Source organism: Aulostomus chinensis, chromosome 6 (assembly GCF_037954235.1).
Source record: "Aulostomus chinensis isolate RoL2024-O1b breed Wild chromosome 6, RoL_Achi_v1.0, whole genome shotgun sequence".
NCBI classification, from domain to species: domain Eukaryota; kingdom Metazoa; phylum Chordata; class Actinopteri; order Syngnathiformes; family Aulostomidae; genus Aulostomus; species Aulostomus chinensis.
Genome location: NC_141325.1, coordinates 20,674,076 through 20,681,055, shown reverse-complemented (window position 1 = coordinate 20,681,055; position 6,980 = coordinate 20,674,076). Strand labels below are relative to the sequence as shown.

The 6,980-nt window shown below is 43.7% G+C and overlaps 1 pseudogene; it reads left to right on the top strand.

Annotated features, from left to right (window-relative positions):
• The first annotated feature begins 3,338 nt into the window (after window positions 1-3,338).
• Window positions 3,339-4,231, top strand: LOC147260403 (uncharacterized; annotated as a pseudogene).
• The last annotated feature ends 2,749 nt before the right edge of the window (window positions 4,232-6,980 follow it).

Below are 6,980 nucleotides of genomic sequence, written 5' to 3'. Positions count from 1 at the left end.
TGACGTGTTCCTGTTGTTGCAGTTGGGCGATAACTTGCTCTGCAGTGGGCAAGCCGAATTATGGCGAAGCTACAAAGTTTAACATATTTTGAAACGTATTTATTTAATGTCAAACTGAGGTTTTCTTTGTCACTGTAGCCAAATGCTCCTCATGTGGGAATGTTCTCTTAAATTTTAATAAAGGAGTAACTTTACACTGATGTAAGTTGTGATTTGGAGCTGTAAATGAAGAGACTGATGAACATAACCACTTAAATTCTGTTGGGTGGGGGTGCTCGGTGGTGTGAGCGTCCTTCTTCATCTGTCCTAGTATTGTCATGTTCTCACTTGTGCGCAGTTCACTGATCTCTCTCCCTCTGACAGTTGGAGCACGCGGAGGCGGGGCGGTTCCCTGTACTGCAGGGCTGAACTACTCCCACCTGTTACTCATTGCAAATTAGTCCGGCTACTTAAGCATCCTGTCTACTCCTCCTTTGCGTCTCCCTGCTGCCAGAGTATTGCAGTTACCTTGTGTATCTTTCCTGCTCTCGAGCTGCTTGTCTGTCACCTGTGCTTAAACTAACTTCTCTTGCGAATTTTCAGTTGTTACTTTGTCCCAGTTAGAGTTCCCTCCTGGACACCGAGCATTCTCAGTTGTCACTTTGTCACGTGTTCTTTGTATTTTACTCTGTTGCCAGTTGAGCTAGCTCCGGGACAACTTTTGTTTCTTACCCTGTGAATATTTTCTCTTTTAGTTGTTACTTTCCCCATTGTAGTAATTTTTTGTTGTTGTTGATTTGCTACAATAAACTCTGTGGATTTTTTGAGCTCTGCATCTGGGTCCAGTCCCCTCCTTGCCCCGAACGTGACAAGTATTGAAGACATGGCTGAACAGATCTTCAAATACACAGCATACCCCAGTGACTCCCAAACTGAAGAGGCTGCTGAGGTCTTAGTGCATGTCCATCCATGTTTGAGGGAAAGAGGAACTCGAGCTGGCCATGAAGGATGGAAACAGTATCTAAAAACAAGTTGACAATTTCTGCACAAAACTGTGCAAGATTGGATCTCCAGAAGTCAGTGTCAACTCTCTCAAGAACAAGCGCAAAGGTCAACAAAAAGCAGCTGCAAACATCAAGAATCCAAGAAAAGCAGAGGTTAACTTTCTCCCATCTCTCCCTTGCAGTGAAACAAGACAGTCTTGAAAATGAAAGAGTAGCTCTCTTGACAGAGGTGAAAAAGAGACACAATGAGGCTGTGGTCTAGGGGAAAATGCAGAAGACCTTCTCTGAGAGATGTCAAGAGGTTGTCCAGGACTCACCTTTGGTATCTGACTTTATGAACAGATGGCCTGCCTTGTTCACAGTGAGTGAGGTAAGCATTACTGATGACATTTTGCACACTTCTGCTGATGTATAAATACTTTACAAGATTATTTTAAGGTCATTATTACCTGGTGGGAAAAGATTCTTTTATTTTATATGAACATATCTATTTGTACAATAAAAGCAATGGTAAGTAGTTTTTTTTCTTCATGACAACAGAATTTCTTACGACTATTTTCAGAGACTGATTGTAGAGGGAGACTGTACACTGACTTTTAAATTACACTCCATCAAGGATGGCATATCAATGTATTGACATGCCATCAGCTGACATGATTTAATTTTAGTAGCTGCCCAACTTTTTGTGCAACTGCTCTCTGTAGCCTGAAATGAGGTGCTTTTAAGACTTTAACATACTTTGAATGTAAACAGTTTGACAAAGTCCTAATTGGATTGATTGGATTTTTGTATTTGATTGTGCCCAACTGCCAAGTCCTCAAAGTCTGTACTTTTTTTCCTCTCTCACAGATAAATGCAGAATTCATGCGACAACTTTGCCACTTAAAGCCAAGTTTTTCAGAGAAGTTGACAAATACACACCTAACTTGATGAAGGTCTTCAGCAGTAGAGGAGGACCTGCTGGATGGAAGATCAGGCTCCTCATGGCTTCAACAACTAAGACAAGTAAAGTAAACCATTAAATTGTTTAGCCAAATCAGGTTAACATATAACATCTCCTTTTCCTGTCTACCTTCATCTGTTTAATCTTCTTCCTCCTCAATCAACTTTGTCATTATTTCATTTTTCTTTCCTTTGCTTCCATCCTTTTGTATCCATCATGGATGAGATTTTGGACCTCCTCCCATCTTTTGGTGTTTTCATGTCATCTTACTACTTCTCCCTTCCACTTCTCTCAGCTCCTCCGGCTTACAGGAAAGAACATGTCCAACTATAGTTCCAGAAAGCTTGAGATGTTGGCTCTGAAGTGGGCATTCACAAATTTCAAAATTTTCAAATTGCGTGAGTACCTCTTGGGAAGCAAGTTCATTGTGTACACGGACAACAATCCCCTGAGCTACTTGAGAAGTGCAAATCTTGGTACTGTCGAGCCGCATTGGGCCTCAGAGCTGGCGCTTTTTGACTTTGAGATCAAGTATCGCCCTGGAACTGCCAACAGGAATGCAGATGCCCTTTCTTGCTAACTTGTCTCAGAGTCTATTCATGCTCTTGCGCCAGGGAGCATAGTACCACCACAATTACAGCATGTCATGGAGAAACACCCAAAGTGCTGCGCAGTCAGGCAACATGCTCCGCAACAAATGCCCTTCCAGCAAGGTCAAAAGCTGACCTGAAGGCCTTGCAGATGGCAGATCCAGTGCTTGGGCCTTTTCTTGTCATGGAACAAAGGGAAAGCACCATCTAAGCAGGAGCAAGCGGAGTGTCCATCACTGAAAAAGTTGTCCCAACAATGGGCAAGGATCACTACGCAGGAGGGACTTTTGTATAGGAACATCCGCTGGCCAGGGGAAGCAAGAGAGGTGCAGCAACTCTTGCTGCCAGAGTACCTCCAGGCTGAGGGACTTAGAACCCTCCATGATGACCATGGCCATCAGGGGGTGGACAGGACAGTGAGCCTAATAAAGCAAAGATGTTTCTGGCCTTTCATGAGATGTGATATTGATAGGTACTGTTAGGAGTGCAGGCATTGTGTGGCCGCTAATGCAGTCCAGCCCAAGGTTTGGACCTTCATGGGCAGTTTGGTGGCTTCAAAACACTTAGCCTCTAACCCTCTACCTGCGTTGCGGTAAGAGTATGACATCACTTCCTGTTTGTGCATTACTGAACGTCGTGCTGAACGTCGTGCTTTACTTCGTTGCGCTAGCTAAAGTGTGATCATCCCTGCTAATTCCTTATTCATTGACTAATTACCTGCCCAAAGTACACATCTATTTGCTTTATTTGGCCGAAGTTTAAAGACCATCTGTCTTGTAGCGATAGTCTTCCTTTCTGTAAACTCTCCACTCTAAGTTAGCAATGGCTTCCCCCTCTTGCTCTCCTCTCTCCTACTCAGTGTGCCACATGTTTAGTTACTCCTCAGCCTCCTTTAGTGAAACGGATAAGTGCGTTAAATGTAGTTTGTTTGTAGCATTGGAGGCGAGGCTTAGCGAGGTTGAATTGGACCTGCGGCGGCTCGGCACCGATGGATCCAAACAATTAGCCACTCGAGCTGGCCAGTCCCTGTTAGCTGGTGCAGACCGTCTTAGCTTAGCCACCACTAGCGCTCCCCTGGCAGCTCCTGAGCAGCCGGGAAACCAGGGCGGCTAGGTGACTGTCCAAAGGAAGCATAGTCCGAAGCAGAAGCCTGCTGTCAGTGACCAACCACCAATTCACGTCGTGAACAGGTTCTCCCCACTCGGCGACACACCCACCGAGAAAACTACTCTGAGAATTAGAAGTTCCATTCTCGGAAACATGAAATTAGCAACACTGGCAACCATAGTCAAGTGCATTCCAGGGAGCGGAGCAGGCGACATTGAGTCAAATTTAAAACTGCTGGCTAAAAGTAAATGAAAGTATGCTAAAATCATTATTCACGTCGGCGGTAATGAAATCCGACTACGCCAGTCAGAGGTCACAAAAATTAATATTGAGTCGTGTGTACATTTGCAAAGACGATGTTGGACTACGTAGTGTTCTCTGGTCCCCTGCCTAACTGGACCAGCGACGACATGTTTAGCCGCATGTCACCATTCAACCGCTGGCTGTCGAGGTGGTGTCCAGCAAACCAAGTGGGCTTCATAGATAATTGGAAAACTTTCTGGGGGAGACTTGGTCTGATTAGGAGGGACGGCATCCATCCCACGTTGGACGGAGCTGCTCTCATTTCCAGAAATATGGCCCAGTTTATAACAGAACCAAAACCCTGACAACCTAGAGTTCAGACCAGGAAGCAGAGCTGCCGTCTTATACGCTTCTCTGCACATCCATTAGGGCAGTTACTCACCCAAAACTCTGTGTCTGTCCCCCGATCATGTCAGTTTACTCATTCCAATTCTACTTGTAGAGGAGTCAATCAGAAAAACCTAATCAAAATTAACACAACCACTAAATTAACTCTAAAAAATCAAAAAAATTAGATGTGGACTATTAAATACCAGATTTCTGATGCCAAAAACTGAATTGGTTAATGAATTGATATCTGACAATTGTATTGACCTGCTCTGTCTCACTAAAACCTGGCTTTGTGATGATGAGTATGTTAGTCTAAATGAATCCACTCCTCCCAGTCACAAATACTCATATTCCTCGAGGCTCTGGCCAAGGAGGTGGAGTTGCTGCCATTTTTGATAAAAGTTTAGTAATAAATCCCAAACCCAAAATAGGTTTCAATTCATTTGAAAGTCTGATTCATAGTTTGTCTCATCCAGCATGGAAAACAATACAGCCACTCTTATTATTGTGTACCGCCCTCCTGGTCCTTACTCTGAATTCTTATCTGAATTCTCAGAGTTTATATCCAGTTTAGTTCTCAGATCAAATAAAGTCATTATTGTAGGTGACTTCAGTATTCATGTGGATGTTTATAACGACAGTCTGGGTGCTGCATTTCTCTCTCTTCGAGACACAATTGGTTTCCATCAGTCTGTTCATGAACCGACTCACTGCCACAACCACACCCTTGACCTCGTCCTAACATATGGAATTGAAGCTGAATATCTAGTTGTATTTCCACAGAACGCGCTTTTATCAGACCATCAATTAATCACTTTTGAATTTGCACTCATCAACTTCACTCCACTCAGGAACACGGTGGTTTCCAGATGTTTGTCTGATCAGGCTGTAGCTAGATTTAAGGAAGCAATTCCATTGGCGCTAAATTCAGTGTCATGTCCCATTGTTACAGAGGACACTGTTGTCAACCTTAGTCCCTCCCAAATTGATCATTTTATCGATAGTGCAACAGGCACCTTAAGAACAACTTTGGACTCAATTGCCCCATTAAAAAAAGAAATCTATAAATCCAGGAAACAAGCACTTTGGTACAATGCAGAAACCAGACAGCTTAAACAAAAAACCCAGAAGTTAGAGAGAATATGACGCTCTTCCAAAGTGGAGGAGTCTCATATAATCTGGCAAGACAGCCTTAAAAGTTATGAGAAAGCCCTTCGTATAGCTAGAGCAGCCCACTACTCTGCACTAATCGAGGAGCAGAAGAACAATCCCAGGTTCCTCTTCAGTACTGTAGCCAGACTGACAGAGAGCCACAGCTCTACTGAACCTAGCATTCCTGTTTCCCTGGGCAGCAAAGATTTCATGGACTTCTTTAATGACAAAATTGTCCTTTATTAGAGAGAAAATTCACCTCTTCCTGCCATCAGCTGACAACATGGCACCTATAGCCTCAGAAGCCTTAGAGGCTGCTGGAGGACCAGACGTACACTTTGACAGTTTTTCTACTGTTAGCCTTGATGAGCTCAGTTCAAAAATTTCCTCCTCTAAACCATCCATCTGTCTTCTAGACCCCATCCCAACCAAGCTACTTAAGGACTCTCTACCCCTCGTTAGCACCTCTCTCTTAGGTATGATCAATGTGTCACGGTTATCTGGTTACATCCCACAGTCCTTTTTTTTAGACCCCTTCTCAAAAAAGCAACCCTGGATCCAGAAGTTTTGGCCAACTGCAGACCAATATCAAATCTTCCATTTCTCTCCAAAATTCTGGAGAAAGCAGTTGCTAAACAGCTCTGTGACATTCTCCACAGCAACAGCTTATTAGAGGATTTCCAGTCAGGTTTCAGGATTCATCATAGCACAGAAACAGCACTACTCAAAGTTACCAATGACCTCCTACGAGCATCAGATGAGGGACATGTCTCTGTGCTGGTCCTATTCGATCTTAGTGCAGCTTTTGATACCATTGACCACCATATCCTTCTACAGAGACTGGAACATGTCATTGGCATTAAAGGAACTGCACTAAACTGGTTCAGGTCATATTTACTAGGTCGATCTCAGTTTGTACTAACTAATGATAACCCCTCGGAAACCACTGCAGTCACTTATGGTGTTCCACAAGGCTCTGTGCTTGGACCAGTCCTCTTCACCCTTTATCTGCTTCCTCTCGGTCACATTATTAGGAAACACTCAATTAATTTTCACTGCTATGCTGACGACACACAGCTGTACTTTTCAGTCCATCCTCATGAAATAAATCAGCTGACTAAACTGGAGGCCTGTCTAAAGGAAATAAAAACTTAGATGACCCATAATTTCCTTCTGTGAAACTCTGATAAAACTGAAGTCATTGTCCTGGGCCCAAAACATCTTAGAGACACCCTATCTACTGAGATAGGTACCCTGGAAGGCATTACCTTGGCCCCCAGCACGACCGTAAGGAACCTAGGAGTTCTTTTCAATCACTATCTGTCCTTTCATGCTCACATTAAACAAATTTCTAGGACTGCTTTCTTTCATTTACGAAACATTGCTAAGATCAGACACATCCTGTCTCAAAAAGATGCAGAAAAACTAGTCCATGCCTTTGTCACTTCAAGGCTGGATGACTGCAACTCCCTCCTGTCAGGCTGCACCAGTAGGTCCCTAAAGACTCTCCAGCCGGTCCAAAATGCTGCTGTCCGTGTGTTGACGAGAACTAGTCGAAGAGACCATGTCTCT